The sequence below is a fragment of the Empidonax traillii genome, unplaced genomic scaffold, assembly GCF_003031625.1.
Source record: "Empidonax traillii isolate 1590-97213 ecotype Southwest subspecies unplaced genomic scaffold, ASM303162v1 scaffold637:size711352, whole genome shotgun sequence".
In the NCBI taxonomy this organism is placed as follows: domain Eukaryota; kingdom Metazoa; phylum Chordata; class Aves; order Passeriformes; family Tyrannidae; genus Empidonax; species Empidonax traillii.
In genome coordinates, this window is record NW_020955830.1 from 653683 (window position 1) to 670845 (window position 17163).

At 45.1% G+C, this 17163-nt stretch overlaps 1 protein-coding gene across 22 annotated transcripts in view; it reads right to left on the minus strand.

Moving 5' to 3' along the window:
• ADGRL3 (adhesion G protein-coupled receptor L3) overlaps positions 1 to 16683 on the minus strand; it is a 525110-nt gene extending 508427 nt beyond the window's left edge. For 11 of the 22 annotated variants that reach the window (XM_027899095.1, XM_027899078.1, XM_027899083.1 and 8 more), the window contains exon 1: positions 15699 to 16682. The gene's annotated coding sequence lies outside the window, so the exon portion shown is untranslated. Of the gene's footprint in view, positions 1 to 15530 lie in introns of all 22 variants that reach the window. The other 11 variants (XM_027899091.1, XM_027899092.1, XM_027899089.1 and 8 more) reach the window with 4 other exon arrangements.
• Between the last annotated feature and the right edge of the window lie 480 nt (positions 16684 to 17163).

The following is a 17163-nucleotide window of genomic DNA, read 5'->3' on the forward strand; positions in this document are numbered from 1 at the left end:
GATTCACCCTTTACTTTTCCAGGCAACCTCTTATATGACTAATGTGCAGGAAAATTCAACTCCACAACATTCAGCTCTCAATTAGAGGCTATTTTTAATTAGCTACAAACACTATATCCAAAGACTGTATTAGCAGCAACTGGCCTGAATCAACACACAGCTTTTGAGGAAAACAAACAAAGCAAGCCCACACAAGAAAACCTCTGCTGGCCTTCGTCCAAGAAAGCAAACTAAGGGACATTTCCATATTACTTCCAAGATTTCAGAGGATTGGTCAAAGCCAAATTAATTAGAGAAAGACAGCTTCTTCTCAGTTTAAAAATGGAAACAGACCCTTTATTATACACTTACCTGACGAGTAGTATAAAGACAGAGACAACAAAATCATACTAATATGAAAAAACAGGAAACGCATTTTTAATTGGTCTGATACCCTAAAAAATAAATAGGCTGAGAACCGACTAGCAAGGTGGTGAGAAATCTCAAAAGGGAAGGAAAAAATGAAAAGTCCCTTATAATCTCTCACTGCATCTAGAAAATGGAGGCAACCACAAGGCTATATCTGCTCATCCTCCTCTATCAGCACATGCCAGTATTGTTTTTGCCAAGATGTAACACCAGCACCTAGAGCTGAACACCAACAGTGCAAACATTGCAAGGCAACATCAAGATTTCACATGATTTGTATGTGGCTCCCAGCAGGTCTTCCCAGATGATGAAGTGCCTTGCCAGCTGCTGAAATCTCAATATCAAGACCATAGACCTGCATTAAACAAAGCGTCGCTCCTGCTGTTAGTTTGTCGCACCCTGTTGATGAACGATGTCCTCTTGATTAATTTAAATAATTGCTCTGTGTTAAAATAGCATCAGTAGATACACATTGATCATCTTTACGTACCCTGGATGTCTGACGTAATGAGTCTGGAAATGGAAGTGAAGAAACTGCAAAGAAAATACAGTAGACATCCAGCTGGGAAAAGGCTGGAGTAGCCAGGAATCAGCCCCTGCTTTGCTGGAAGGGAAGACAGTTGTCAGGGCACAAAGGGGTCCTCGTTTCTCTCTCAATCAACAGAAAATTAGCAAGGAGGCTGTAAAGTTAACATAATTACACACAGTGACCTTTGAACCTTATTACTGCATACACACACACAGGTTTAACTCATTGGCTGTCATTAGTCCCTTACTCCCTAACGCAAATTAGGTGTGTTAGGCAAAATTAGGCAAAAAAATTCAACAGGAGTAGAAAGCAAGCAATGTTGCCAACTGGAATAATTAGAATGGACTGCAACACTTTGTGCTGCCTCCAGCATGGGCAATATCCCCTTCTCTCAGTTTTGTGTAATGCCTGGCCAGGTAGGTTCCCTTAAGTCCTAGGGCAATGCTGTAAGGAGGAACTTTCTCTTCCTTGTGGTATTTTCCATAGCATTAGTTTTTGTCACTTAAAATGCTGGCACATCTGGGACCCTCAGCAAGAAATGCAGCCTCAAAGTCCACGCAACTGTACAAAGTCCTCAAGTTCTGCACAAATGAATTCCAGACAAGGAAATGGGATCATAAAATACCTCCTGGTACAGGAGCAGCACTGCTCCCATGCACCTTTGCCAAGGGCTACCACATCTCGCAGTATGGGAAACATCAGTGGTGCTTTCACAGGGTACACTAACCGAACCAGCACACCCAGCACTTGTGGAAAGTAATTTTTGTTTGTATTTAAAAAAATTAGGTTAGCTTTCGGAGCAACAGAATGCTAGTAAAAATGCTACCTCCTTTTTTAAACAGCCACCTTAGAAATTTTTCCATGATGGATTTTTCTTCTCATTTTTGAGCCTCATTGAAAGTTCAAAATTAGGTTAAATGCTATAGCTGGGCAGTATTTAGGTACAAAATTATTATAACAAGTTGTCATTCCCAGTTCAGACTCAGCTCAGAAACAGATACGTATAGAGTTACTCAGAGGAAGTTACTTCTGCAGAAGAGCAAATGCCAAGTAGACTTTAGTCCAGTGAATTTTCCATCTTCCTTTTCCTGACTGACTTCTAGTTTAAGCAGATCATAATGGGATCATTACTACTCCTAGCAGGCTGTGCTTTCATATGCAAATGTCATCTCCAGAGAGAATAATTTTTAATGTTTGGGTTTTTTAAGGCTGGATTATAACCTAGCTTCCATGCAGGTACCCAGATGAGACAAGGCTTGTCTGAGCACCTCACGGAGCTCATGTCAGAGCCAAGAACACCTGTCACCCTTGTGCAACCTGCAAAATGGTTATAAACCTGGCTCTCCACACCCTTACCCTTCCTCTCTGCCCACCACCATCCCAAGGGGATGATTTCATGGCAGGCAGTTTCACCACCCTCAACATGAACCAGCCCCAGGGACACTATTTAGGATGCTCACAAGGATTGTGTTGCAGATCTTTGACCCATGGCTCTGGGCTTGCTGTCTCTTCTACGAAAACAACTCATATCCAGTTGCAGATCTGAGGAAGAGACCCTTAAATGATGGTAATAATGGAAAGTATTCCTCAGTATACCACATATGCAAATCACCTTGCAAGCAGAAATTATGCCTCAAACTCAATCAAGCATCATGGCAAAATATGCAGGGCTTACAGACACACGAATTCCTGTACTTTATGCCCAGTCTCACAGACCTGCATTTGGCATCTGGTGGAATTAGCTGTGCACTAGGATAGAAAAATTTATCCATACTTAAAAGTTATCAAAAGGTCCTGAGAGCTGTCCAGCTTTTAAGAAAAACAATCACATTTTAACCAAAGAACAGGGAAGGTGAGCAGCTGGAGCATCAAACACTGGAGGACTACTAAGTTGGCACCTCAGGATATTATTCAGGCATGGAGCTCACAACTTCTCCTAACTCCTGTAAGGAAAGATTTTGGTTTTACCTCTACAAGGAGAAATCACTTAATCACTGTCTAACCTGATGTAAAAGCTGCTGTACAATGCAGGGAAGCAGCAGGGCAGATGAGGATTGATCAAAACACAGTTTTACAGGAGAAGCACTCTGGGACTCCTTTCCTTCAAAAGTGAACTTTCTAGATTAAAAAAGGCACTTTTACAGGGGAGGACTGAGCCACTCAGAAAACTCACACATCTAGCCCTGAAAGATCACCACAGTCCACTACTGAAAAATTAAACTTTCTAGGCACTCATGTTCCTTCTCAGCATCATATTCGGAAAAGCAAGGTGTGTAACAGCTGAAATCCTATGCAGTTCACACATTCCATGAAATTTTACCCCTGCACTGCACGGAAAACTATAATGAAGTTGCCTGTTTTGCTGGAAAACAGACATATAACAGTGCATTTCCGACAATGTTTCAAAACTGGAAGCCCCATTTAGGGTATTTTTTCCCTGATGAAGGGTCCCAAGACAGCTGTGCCTAATAAGAAAGCACTGTGCTTTCAATTGTCATGGTTTAACTCCAGCTGGCAACCAAGCCCCACACAGTCACTCGCTCACTCCCCACAACAGGAGGGAGGAGAGAATCAACTAGAAGAGAAAAAGTGAGAAAACCCAATGGATTGAGATAAAGGCAGCTTGATAGGTAAAGCAAAAGCTGCGAGGGCAAGCAAAGCAAAACAAGGAATCCGTTCTCCACTTCCCATGGGCAGGCAGGTGTTCAGCCATATCCAGGAAAGAAGGGCTCCATCACACATAACGGTTACTTGGGAAGACAAAAAGCCATCACTCCAAACATTCCCCACTTCCCTCGTCTTCCCCCAGCTATAGAGCATGCTTAGCATGATGCCATATGGTCTGGAATATCCCCTGGGTCAGATGGGGTCAGTTGTCCTGGCTGTGTCTCCTAACTATTTGTGCACCCCCAGCCTCCTCACTGAAGGGGTGGGTGAGAGGTAGAAAATGCCTTGATGCTGAGCAACCTCTCCTCAGGAGTGATTCAAATATCCCTGAATTACTGACCCTGGTTCCAGCACAAATCCCAAACACAGCGCCTTAGCAGCCACCACAAAGAAAATTAACTCTACCCCAAGCAAAACCAGCATGCGAAGGGTAAAAACAAGGAGGATGAGAATATTCACCTACATTTCTCATTTTCTCATTGCTGGACACAACACAAGAGGCTAAATACCTCTGGTGAATCCTGTCTTCCTTACTGATGGATTAGCCTCTTTCCCTTAGTCTCACTGTTTTGATGGAACTATTATAAACCATCCGACTGCTTAACGGCATCAGCACTGATCCCAGGAGTAAACTACCATGATTCTGTGGTTTGTTGTTTGTGGGTTTGGGTGGGTTTTTTATACCTGCAAAATCCAAGCATCTTAAAAGCTCTAGCAAAAGCATAAGGTTATTGATACAGAGCTATATATATATATATATGTGTGCATCACTTGATATGCCAAACCATATGCCAGCAGGGAGGTCCTGAAGCATGTAAAGCTTGGTCCAAAAATAATTCTTGGCAGAACTGGGACCTGATTCTGCAACATATGATAATTTCCCTACATATACACCCTATTCTCACACCTGTGCACTTGTGTTATCTTCTCCCCCCAATCCCATCGTAACTCCCTACACAAAAAAAAAAAAAAAAAAAAAAAAAAAAAAAAAAAAAAAAAAAAAAAAAAAAAAAAAAAAAAAAAAAAAAAAAAAAAAAAAAAAAAGAGAGAGAAAAAAAAAGCCCAAACCCCAAAACACGTTGCACAGCTGTCCCACTGTCACATCTATTATTCAAGAAAGGTCTCATTGAATAAATGTCTGTTCAGAGGCTCTAAACAAATTTCATTTCTGAACACCACTGTCTGCAGCCCAGCAGGCCATTTCACTAAGATAAGATCACACATTTAATCAAACGCTTCAAAAAAGAAATACACACCGAGTTTGCTTAATAACGTCAAATAATAAAAGTGCAGCGTTGGCAGCATACTAATTTTTAGTGCTCTTTCTTCTTTGAGGGTTGTCTCAATAGTCAAGGTCAACCGTACATGGGATTTCTTCTAATTAGGGCTTCTGGTAATGGTTAGACCTGCTTACACTCACCACTTAGCCATGGTTTTCTCTAAAATGAAGACATCTCTCTTTCATTTTAAATTAAATCATTGCAGCATCCCACCCAAGTGTGACAGACAAAACTGCATAACACTGCTAATTCAATAGAGAACATAAATGAAAGACAACAAAAACCACATCTTTGTGGTCAACAAGGAATCACTCCCACAAATGTCTATGGTATACAAGGAAAAGTAATTTACAGGAAAAAAAACCAAAATGTGATTATCTGTTTGATGTTTGATTACAGCTCCTACTGCAACCCAGCAGAGACCTATTTGAGTTAGAAATTAGAAGTGGACTTGGCACCCTTAGGTCAAAATACATTTTTGCCATTTATTATATTGTAGTAGTAAGAGGAACCAGCTTAAAGAAACAGCATTACATTACTACTACAGCAAAATACACCTATATTACTACAGACCAGACTTTCATGGTATTCTTCACTAACTTGCCTGTTACTCTGGCTAATAACATTTATTTATTTACGCATTTAAGTAATCAGCTTTACCAAAATGACTACTGCTGAAATAGGCTTTGCTCCCAAATTACATGAACTTGGGAGAACCCTGGACTCTCGCTGTGCTCAAGCCTGCAGCTTGAAAAGGGTCAAACAAAGCTGGCATCCTCACCCTTACAGCCTGGCTCACGGGTTACGCTGCTCTGCCCTTCACTTGCATGGGATGAGGGAGCGATCAAGCATAAAGGCATTGAAGAAGACAACCCCCCATCTGCTGCTCCCAAATCTGAAGAAGACAAACAGCAAGGCAGCTCTCAGATATGCCCCATCATATCCCATTCTCCCAGCACAAACATCCCTGCAGACACAGTGGAGGCCCAGATTCTCCCCCTGAATGGGGAAACTGCAAAGTAGTTTAGACTGGCATAAACAGCCACTTGAGTCCACTGGCAAACATCTTTCTGCACCTCTCAAACATCTCAAGTTTTACCCAAGGTCTCAGCCCCTCTGCAAACAGAGCTGCTCAGGTGTGAATATCCACATGCATTTTGTGATGTGAGCCTGTATTTCTCATCAAACAAGGATACTTGCACAGGTACAATTCCCTTGTCTCAGTGAATATTGTCTACCTTGACTTCAGCAAGGCTTTGGACATTCTCTCTCACAACATTGTCATAGGAACACTCAGGAAGTGTGGGCTGAACAAGTGGATAGTGAGGTGAATTGAGAACTGGCTGACCAGCAGATCCCAGAGGGTCAGAATTAGTGGCCCAGGGTCCATGTGGAGGCCTGTCACTGGTGATGTTCCCCAAGGGTCAATACTGAGCTCAGTATCATTTAACTTACTATCAATGACTTGGATGAAGGGGCAGATGCTTCCTCCGGAAGTTCACTGATGACACAAAGCTGGGAGGAGTGACTGATACCCCAGAGGGCTGTGCAGCCCTTCAGAAGGATCTTGGCAGTTTGGAGAGATGGGCAGAGAGGAACTGTCTGAAATTCAACAAAGGCAAATGCAGGTCCTGCACCTGGGGAGGAATAACCCCACACACCTGTACAGGTTGGGGGCTGGCCTAATGGAAAGAAGCTCTGTGGAGAAGGACTTGGGGGTCCTGGTGGACAACAAGCTGTCCATGAGCCAGCTGTGTGCCCTGGTGGGCAAGAAGGCCAATGGTATCCTAGGGTGCATTAGGAAGAACGTTGCCAGCAGGTCAAGAGAGGTGATACTGCGCCTCTACTCAGCCCTAGTGAGGTCTCACTTGCAGTACTGTGTCCAGGTCTGGGCTCCTCAGGACAAGAGGGACATGGAGCTCCTGGAGTGGGTCCAGCAGAGGGCTACAAAGATGATTAAGGGACTGGAGCATTAAGGGACTGGAGTATTTACAGAAAAAATTCTTTACTGTGAAGGTAGGGAGGCACTGAAACAGGTTGCCCAGAGAAGGTGTGGATGCCCGGGCAGTGAGTGTTCAAGGCCAGGCTGGGTGGGGAAATGGGAACCTGGTCTAGTGGGAGGTGTCCCTGCTTATGGTAGGGGGGATGGAATTAGATGATCTTTAAAGTCCCTTCCAACCAAAGTCATTTCATGATTCCATGATTCTATTTCTCTTACTGAGATACAATAGGCTAAGAGAGTTGGGACTGTTCAGCCTTGAAAAGAGACAACTGAGAGGGCACCTTGTCAATGTATATGATTATCTGAAGGGAGGGTGTCCAGAGGATGGATCCAGGCTCTTCTCAGTGGTGCCAAGGCATAGGACAAGAGGCAATGGGCAGAAACTGATGCACAGGAAGTTACACTGAACATGAGGAAGAACTTCTTTACTGTGTGGGTGACTGAGCATTGGAACAAATTGCCCAGAGAGGCTGTGGAGTCTCCCTCACTGGAGATCTTCAAGAGCTGTCTGGATGCAATCCTGTGCAATGTGCTCTAGGATGACGCTGCTTGACCAGATGACCCACTGTGGTGCCTTCCAACCCCTACAATTCTGTAATTTTAGCCTCTCTTTGGGAAATTGGCGATGTTGTAGAGAAAAGGGCTCCCCACTCCTGCAATAGAAACACTTCGCACAGACTGTAGGAAGACTCATTGCAAATTGGTGACCTACTTAAGGAGATCTATAAAGTGCATTACAATTGCAATAGTGGATCCCTTGTCAGAAGGTCACAAGTTATCACTCTATGTAGTGCAATTGCTATATTTCAAACACCTATCAGGATGAATTTTACACAAATTATGTATTGTTTTGGAGTCGTACCAAATAAAGCAGTGATTGTAACATTACTGTCCTTTAAAAAAAAAAAAAAAAAAAAAAAACAGTGGGGAAAAAAGGTACACAGCCATTCCACACACCTGCATCCATTAAAGATAATCCAAAATGACATTTTCTTGCAGAAGTCTGTGCTGTGGGAACTGCAAGTGCAGTAGTCACATCATAATTTCCCTCGGAAGGAAGTGCTATACATCCACCAAACTTTCAAACTATTAAAGCTCGTGATTGCAATATTCAAAATCCAAAGGAATGACATTTTAGATTACATACGCAGTTCCAACGAGGTCGAGCTGAAGCACAATGTCCAATACAGGAATCTGTGGTGTGCTGGAATCAAGAACGGCTGTTCTCTGGATAGTCTGGACAAGCTAACTACTATAGGATTATAAACCAGTTTTGTGTACCTCCAGATAGCCTTAACATAAAAAATTAATTCAGGATTCAATCCCAAAGTCTTTTGTTACTGTGGAAAAAAAAGAAGGAGGGGAAAAAGAAAACAAACCAAAAATGCAAAAGGACACACAACCAAAACCTGCAGCATACATCTTGCTGAAACAAAAACACCCGAACAACGAAAATCTGCCCCCTTTGAAGTAAGTGGTGGGAATTTGCACCATTTCAAAATCACAGTGTTTCAGTCAGTAACACACACGCAACGGCAGTGTGAAAGAAAAGAAGTTAACATGATCCCTGAAATTCTCCTCAACTGTCTCCATCAGTGAAATCTATTCAAAGAGACAGCTACAATGGATGCTTTTTTTTTTTTTCCTGTCCCCCAGCAGTCTTTGGATCAGGAAAAAACAAAAATAAATTAAATTAAAATAAAACAAAGTATTTTTTTTTAAAGGGAAAAAGGAGGGGGAAAAAGGAAAGAGGAAAAAAAATCCAGAGAGCTATTGAAAATCTCCTTACAGGGTCAGCTGTCACTGGAATGCATTTGAGTATTCAGGGTACCCACCCATGCAGAACATCAAAAACTGGGCTTGGGTCCCTCCCCTATTCTCACGGGCTTAAACCAAGGCTTGGTTTGCATCATGCTGCTAATAGCAAGGCAGGGCAGTGCCTCTGCTGGGCTTATAAACATCGAGACCCACTGATGACACACAAAACAGGGGCGCTGCTTCTGCTTAAGGATTCACTTGTGTCTAGGTGTCCTCCAACACAACACATCGGGTTCCGTAAAAAAATCAGTCAACAGCTCAGCAGCTCTCAGGGCTGGGCTCCTTTGAGCTGAATTCCCCACCTAACCTAGATCTGCCTGAAGTTAGGTAGCATACATAGCTAACATACCCCCAACTCCTTGCTTGAAGGAAAATGTTGACATCCCCAAGAAAGCTGCAAACAGCACTTCTGCAACACAGTGATGCTTCTCTTCTTCGCTCTGAGGGCAATGAAAAAAATCTCATTAAGGCAGGCTTAGGATCAGCAACTTCAGAATGGGAACAGGCTGCTACAACAAATAAGCAAGGACCAGCACTGACTCTGATAAAACATATGGTTGCTCAGCACATCTGAAAATGTGGTTGTTTTAGTTTGGAATTGGACTACTAGCCAAGCAACTCAGTTAAAATTTTAAAACTGCAAGCCTGAGCACAAATATTTAGTTATTGTCCATCACTGCACCTACCAAAACACAATCAGAAAATAAATAGGGAGAGTTTTTCCAACAACAAAATTTTAAAAAAACACAAACTCTCTATGCATCAGCACCACCATTTCACAAACAAAACCTATGTATGGTTTTATTATGTATACACATTCATACAGCTGCAGGTACATATATCTTGGGAATAGGTGCAATTGTTAGATTGCACCTACATCCAAAATTCTTTTTTACTTCCTTGAGTTTGAGAAAAAAATCAGAACAGTGTCTGTTCCACAAATTATGTTATTTATGTGTCTATTTACGTGTCTGCATATAATAAATGAATGTGCTAAGGCTGCATTAGTCAGGACGTTCCTGTTCCACAAACTTTACACAGCGTCCATTCTTGCAGTGTCTTCATCTCTGGAACTAGATTATTAGTTCCTGTGGAGTGGGAAAAGGGACTTACTGTCAAAACTCAAATACAATGTGTGCAATGACTCTTACAAGCTAACTACTTGCCGTTGGTATAAAACCACCAAGAGTCTTATCCAAAGCTGCCAGGTTTAGACTAGACCTTCCTCTGTGCAATGCTGGCACCTTTGTGCAGGACTTTACAGTAGGGCAATTCACGGTTAAATTTTAAGCACCACTTCTACAAAAGCACAGGGAGTCCTCTTTCACTTCATTTTAACTTTGCACTGCTGTAAGAAAACATTCATGCTAGTCCTTTGTATTTATGACATTTTATTTTAAGTTCTAGAAATACATAGCTCTATTCCAAAGTTCAAAATCAATGACTTTACCTGATATAAATCAATGCAACTGCAATCAAATCAGTAAAGCTCTTACAATTAATAGTAGCAAAGCTATAACACGACCTACTCAAAACACTGGGAATAATATTTCAAAGCTGTTCCCTGACAGGTACCCACTGCAATGAACTGGAGTTGTGCTACAGACCTCTGAATCATTAGGTCTGTAGCCACTGAAATCATTCCTATGTAATTACTCACATGTTGACAAACGTGCTTTAAAAAAATAATTTTAAAAAATCCTGGCAGTGTGAGGCCATACACCAATGGATGGTTTGTAAAAGTATATTGCTCTTAGCCACTTAAATGAAATGTATAGCTTCATATTGCTTAACTAGGACAGCTGCCAAACTCTTCTTTGCTTCCTTCATCTTCTTTGCTTCCTTCAGAATGGTATCTATTTCATGACCCTTGAAACTGAAAGCTGTCAACTCTCAAAGAAAAGTGCCTGGATTTTAATTTTTTACTGTTTTCGGGAACATATTTTAGAAGTATACACTTCTTTCAACTCTTCATCTTCAACAACTGCTTTATTCAGCCTGAAATGCCACCTCTGGCAAAGACGTTACAACACAGTTGGTAGAAACCAGATGATGAAGTCAGGGAATGTTTTTGAAAAGATACCACATCTGAGATTCTGGAGCTTCATTTGAGAAGATAACAGGTTATCTGAGATTCTTGAGCGTCTTCCGCTCACAGTGAAGCCTACACAAGTGCTCCACTGACTACAGAGGGAACTCCATCATAGATGAAGTGGTACGTCCCTTGGATGAGAGTGGGCTTCAAGAAGTAGAGATGAAAAGTTGAAAAAGGGAGAAAAAAAAAAAAGAAAAAAAAGAAAGACAAAGGCCATTTAAAAACAGTGTAGTGCTCACATCTCAGCCAGAGGAAAACACACAGGTTTCAGGCAGCCTGATAAAAATCCCACATTGAGCACTGCTTAGTGAGTAAAACAGTAGTCCATAACACAATTAAAACTAAGTTTTCATTGCCTGAAAAGACTAGCCACCTTGATACAGCTACAGATGCTTGGTGCAATGACTGATAAAAACATCTGCCTTACAGGCAAAACGAGAAGGCTCTCAGAAAAGACTGCTGAAGAGAAAGCTATAGTGTCGAGGTGTCCTTAGAGAAGTTGTCTCAAAAATGAATGCTTAGCTTACAGCCAGGAGACACATGCATTTCAGTCTGCAGTGTAGAGATTATCTAGCGAGGAACGTAATACAAGCATTACACTGCAAACCTGGAGGCCAAAAACAGGCAGTGAGATAACGTCTTAGATAGAATCACATCACAGATTTGAGTAGGAGGTGGTTTCCTTGCCATTAAAGTAGCTAAGAATTAAAAGTAGATGCTTAAAAGCAAAGCTCTCCTTCTATTTCATCAGCCTGCTCTGGGAGCTTCCACTGACACTAGGCACCAGAATGAAATCAGGGAGTGCTAGAGCATCTCAGTGCCTACGGAAACAAGGACATATTCACAAGCGTCTCAAGTAGGGATTAAAGATCCTGATATTCAGTGCTGGTGAGGATTGTCACAAGCATTTGGCAAGGCAGACATGACCCCAGGAGATGATGCAGTCAGAGGCCAGCACGTCAGACTGCCTTGCTGGGACAGGTATGTTCCTACAAATACACCAAAGCACAGTGAACTGGTGCAAATGACACAATTTCTAGCTCTCCATCCTACAGACAACCGAAAGCACTGCCTATAGACATAGCAGGGACTCAAGTGTGTATGTACACTCTAAATTTGACAACATGGTGGACCTTTCATATTCACATCCCCGCAGGAGGGCATCTACTGGATGAGAAAAGGACCAGCAGGGAAGAACTGAGATTCCAAATGAACTACAATAAACGTCTCTCGAAAACATCAATGTTCACCAAGTGCATCCCACCCCAATAAGCAGTCCATCATCAAAAGTGGCAAGAAAAAGCATCTTTATTTTGCAGGGCTGTCCTGATGTCTCAGTATTGTCCCCAGTAATAAATCAGTATTGTGATGTCTAGCTCTCAGATGATAACTGCTCCAAAAAAAAAAAAAATGTTTTGAGATGTTCTTCCAAACCTTTTGTGATGTGCAAGAATGCTCTAAGGAGTAAGAATTTTTATCAAAATCACTCCAATCACAGTGTTGGGTTGTTTCCACAACCACCAAGTAACATAATCATAACAGAAAAAAAAAGTGAACTTATTTAAAGCATAGAAATCCTCGTGCCCCTCCTCCATGTTTTAGCTTTTCCCTGATCCATCCTTGCTCCCTGAATTCCATCACTTTCATCAATCATTAACCCATCCTTTATACTGTGTCACACATTAAATAGCTTCCTAGTCAATCTACACCAGTCCCAACACTATTAGTATTAAAATCTGTAATAATAAATCACCCGTTCCTAGGACTTCTCCATTTACAAAGACTTCACTCTCCCGTGTGCATCTCATTTATTCATGTTGATGATGCATACACTCATGCTCTGAATGTGAAAACCCTGACAGCATCATCAGGCCCTCCAACTGAGTGCTGTCTAAAGCTAAAGGTCATGCATATTCCTCTTCAGTCCTGGTTTACCTGCCTCTAAATATTTATTTATTTATTTATTTATTTATTTATTTATTTATTTTTGTAACAGCCCTGCGACGCTGGGGAGCACGCAGACACCCAGCTTCATCAGGCAGCCGGCTGGATCTGTGTGCCTGCATCTTCACCTACAAACCTGCTTGCATTTCCCTCCCACACAGCAAAGAGCAGGGGCTTCGTTTTTTGCAACAGCAGGCAGGGCAATTAGTTTTCTGTTTCAGGAAGGAGCAAAAAGCCTTTTCTGCAATTAATGCTTGGATAGGCAAGCCGAGCACCTCTGCCACATCAATCCCGACTGGGAGGGACGTGGTCCCCATGGCATCATCCCAACCTGTGGGATGCACGGCCGAGCAAACAAAGGAGGGGATGGACCCGGCAGGTGCTCAGGCATGAATTTAAATTTCGTAGGCTGAGACACAAACTACTTCATCTCCGGAGGGCACCGAGAAACCAAACCCCTAGGTCCCACTGTTGTCACAAAAAACATCTGAGTGAGGACTCTGTAGCCTTAAACTTAATAAATACCATTAAAATCTCATTGCCCCATACAGCAGGACTCGGCGTTTTCACTATCATCAATCTACACTGCCATTTATCTTGTTCTGGAATAAATGTTAAATTAAACATATCCTCTCCTCTCCTAACCACCCCAGGAGGAAAAGGGAAAATACATATTTATTCAGTAATAGAAATTATATGGAACTCACAGGTCAAGACTAGCTTTATAAAGACTTCAGTCCTTTTGGAAACAGAGATTTGCAACCACTTTATTTTTTGCTAGCAGGCAACAAGATAACAGTCACTTTATATAAACCAACCCTAAATAAGGAAAAAATCATCTTGAGCAGGAACAGAAGCAACCTCAGCCATAACAAGGGTGACTGACTCCTGTTCCCTCAGAGCAGTTGTTTTACCTTTAAGTAAAAAATACAGCTTTTTTAGGAAAAAAAAAAATACAGCTTTATGGTGGAGCCCTAACCTGAACTTTGTCTCCCAACATCAGTGTGGGTGCACAGATTTTCTCCCTTCCTGATCTGGTATTCTCAAGTGACGACTGCTGACTTTTTGACAGCAGCCCATTTTAAACTGCAACACCTGGTTTACCCCCATAAAAAAACTCCATGAAAGAATTTTTCCTAATGAATACACAGTAGAAGCCTGTTCATATTGAGAACCCCTGGAAATGATGATAAATGAGCTCTACAGAGCACATGCTACTACTCAATACCAAGCAGGCAGCATTGGCTGTGCTCTTAAGAGACAGCATTCCACAATGAAAATGGAATTTATTTCTTTTTAACTCCAGAGAAGGTGGTTTCTTCTTTTTTGTCACCTTCGAAAATTTTGTTCCTACATTCTGGAATAATCAGGGCTATAATACAGAAAGCAATTGCAACCAGCAGACTACCTATCTGCCTTGTATCAAGAAACAGATGGCATTTTCACCCTTTTCCTTGCATCTCAGCCTCGTCTAAGCAGCTGGCTGCCTGGAACCAGAACTGTGAGAGTGAAAACGGCAATAACTCCTAATGAGTGATCTGAACAGGAAAGTAAATACAATAGACATAGGTTGTTTTGGCTAATGCAATAATGAACGCTACAGTTGACAAGCAGACAACAATACATTGCTTTTGGCCATAATACGAGTTGTTTTAACTACCGCAGAGAAGAATCTCATGCCTATCAGGAAAGAGAGAGAAAGAGAGGCTCTTTTCTTACCTCGCCATCCCTCAAGCAAAACTAAACATCTGCCTATCCACAGGGGAAAAGGTGGGGGTAAAAAACCCAACTAAAGGTACTGGGGGGGGGGGGGAGGTGTCAATGTTGTTTCCATGGACAACTCTGGACACAAGGCTGCTGATGAAACTCATCCTTGAAGGCACTCCTCCAAATACCCAGGGAACATCTCTGGGGCACTATACCTACATCTTCATTAGCAATAACGGGTACCAGCTCAGTAGACTGGGAAACACGAACGGGCTGCTCTCTCGCTGACGGCAGGGAGCAACCACCAGCCTTATAACCGTATTTTCCAAGTTATGCCGTCAAAAGATAATTGCAAGGGGAACACAAATAAATAATTAAGCGACCAAATAAACAAACCGTTAAAAAAAAAAAAAAAAAGGTATTAAACCCGCGATTTTCTTCCTCCAGCCATACATATCGGCCCTTGCTCAAAAACCCCTCTGGCGAAGCCAATCCTATACTGTTAGAGCCGGCAAACGCAACCTCGCAGGCAGGAGGTGGGAAGCCCTGCACATCCCTACCTACGCCGTACGTTCCGCTCTCCGGCTGCACGGGAAGGCGAAGCTCGCTCCTACCTGTAACCCGGGGCCCCCGGTTGGGTGCAGGACCTCTACCCCACCACCCCATACCAACGCACAGGCGACCCCCCTCCCCAGCGCACACCCCCCAATTCGGCAACATCTCCCCCACCCGTGCCCCCTGATATCCAGGAAAGCGACTGCTTCTCGAGGCACCCTTCAGCAATTAAAAAGAAACGTAGATCAGCGAAGGGGTGGAGGGACACAACGAAACTCAGGAATTTCTCAGCGTAACACCAGCAAACCCACCGGTCCAACGTGGTGCCTTTCACAGAAAAACGGAAGAGTAGGAACAAAACCTACCAGGTCCCCTCCATCTCCTCACTGCCTTTGCCACTCTAGTCGTCCACGGCCAAACCAGGCTAGAGCCTACAAGGCATTTCCCAACAAGATGCACACCCCTCGTCTCCAGTGTCGTCCCCCTCCCGCACCATGCAGACCCAGAGAGATGCTCTCCCGTTACCTGGAGGATCCAACCGCCCTGAAGGCAAACTACCGTTATTATGGAATAATTCAATCCAAGCGAGCGCTCAGGGCGGCCGGCACCCTTCAGCCCAACGCAGCCGGGCAAGGGTGCAACTGAGGGCCAGGCAAGGGCTGGTGAGCATCCATCCGCTGGATGGTTAGTTACCTTTAGTCACCTCCGGCTCCTGAGATGCGAGTCCCCATCAGATCCTCAACAACCTGCAGCAGGGAGCTGCTGCCACAATCCAGCCATTAAAACCAGGGGTGGGAGTAGGAAGCGGACCTGGCCACAGTACCAAAGCCCCCAGCCCGCAGGAAAAGAGGGGGATGAGAAGCACGGAACGTCCCTCAAGGAAGAAAAAAATTTAAAAAAAAAATAAAAAAGAAGGAAAAAAATAGAAGTACAAGTCTCTCCTTTTCTGCCGTGTTCTTCTGCTACACAAGCTTCCTCCCGGAGGACGAGGGTGTGTGGGGATGGGGGAGGCGATGGCTTCCTCCTCTTCCCTGCCGTCGCCGACCCCTCTGGACGAAAGCCCCGCTCCGATTTACCTCCTCCAGGTGGGCAACTTCAGAGTAAGGTGATGTCTCCGGAGCCGGCACCACCGGCCAGGCAATTCGGATGCGGCAGAGTCATTGCCTGTGCTGCTGCTGCTGCTGCCGCCTCTGCTGCTGCTGCTGCTGGGGAAGAACAGCCGCTGCCGAAGAGACCACCAAAAAAAAAAAAAAAAAAAAAAAGGAGAGAAATCTTCCACCATTCCCCTTTCTCCTTCTCCCCTCCAGCACCAGCCGCTCTTCGCATCCGCTCCCCTGCCCGCGGCCCCTCGCTCCGCCGGGGCCGGGGGACACAAAGGCGCCCGCGCGGAGGGAGGCGGGTGGTCCTCAGCCCCCAGCGCTCTCCGCCGACACCCCGGATCCTTCCTCCTCCTCCTCCTCCTCCTCCTCCCGCTGCGGAGACCGCCAGCCCCGGCTGGGCGCGGGCGGGCGGGCGGGCAGAGGGGGCGGCTCCGCGGGGCGCGGAGGGGGCGGCTGGGCGGTCGCGCCCCGCGCGGTGCTCAGCGGGCGCGGGGGGGCCCCATGGCCCGGCACGGCTCGGCACGGCTCGGCACGGCGCACACGGGGAGGGAGGGGGCTCCGGGACCCGCAGCACCCGTGTCCCCCGGAGGGCCGGGCCGGGAGCGGGGAACGGGGGCCCGGGGAGGAGGAGGAGGCGGCGGGCGGCGCGGCGCTGCTGCCCTGCCCGGCGGCGGCCGCACGGAGCCGGGCGGGCGGCGAGCCGAGGGGCGGGGGAGCGGCGAGGGCCCGGATCTGGGTTGCGCGGACGCGGGCTCCACCTAGCAGCCGGCCGGCACCGCGCCGCGCCCGCACTGCCCCGCAGCCGCCCCTCACCCCGCGCCCCCGGCACCAGCTGCCCCGCCGCCCCCTCCCGAGGGGATCCCGCACCGCCCGACTGGCCGCTCCGCCCGCGGCTCTCCTACCCAGGTGGCCAATCCCAGCCCACCTGCCGGGCACGGAACCGCTCCGCACTGGATCCCGTCCCTCTCGATTGGCCGCTTGGACTTTTGGTCCCCGTCCGAGCAGCCAATTGCAGCCTGCCTTGGCGGCGCAGAACCATCACCTGCTTGGTTTTCTCA